The following is a 278-nucleotide window of genomic DNA, read 5'->3' on the forward strand; positions in this document are numbered from 1 at the left end:
ATTATAGAGAAGTGCAAACTGGGTGCTTAATGCACATGTAATTGGTCACATTTACAGAATCCGGTGATTATGTCTTGTTATGTTTAGAGACAAAAGAACGAAGTTAATCGCTGTCTGTCAGTTTATAGTGATCGTGTAGATTTGCAAAGACACTGATGAGTGGCACACAAACAGCTTTTGGGTTTATTTCTCATCAAAACAAAACCACTTTATGCAGGAAATATTAAACATGAACATATAGCTGGTATTAGTATCAGAAATTGATTAGAATATACAAC

The sequence above is a fragment of the Sinocyclocheilus grahami genome, unplaced genomic scaffold, assembly GCF_001515645.1.
Source record: "Sinocyclocheilus grahami isolate Dianchi unplaced genomic scaffold, SAMN03320097.WGS_v1.1 scaffold2389.1, whole genome shotgun sequence".
Lineage (NCBI taxonomy): Eukaryota > Metazoa > Chordata > Actinopteri > Cypriniformes > Cyprinidae > Sinocyclocheilus > Sinocyclocheilus grahami.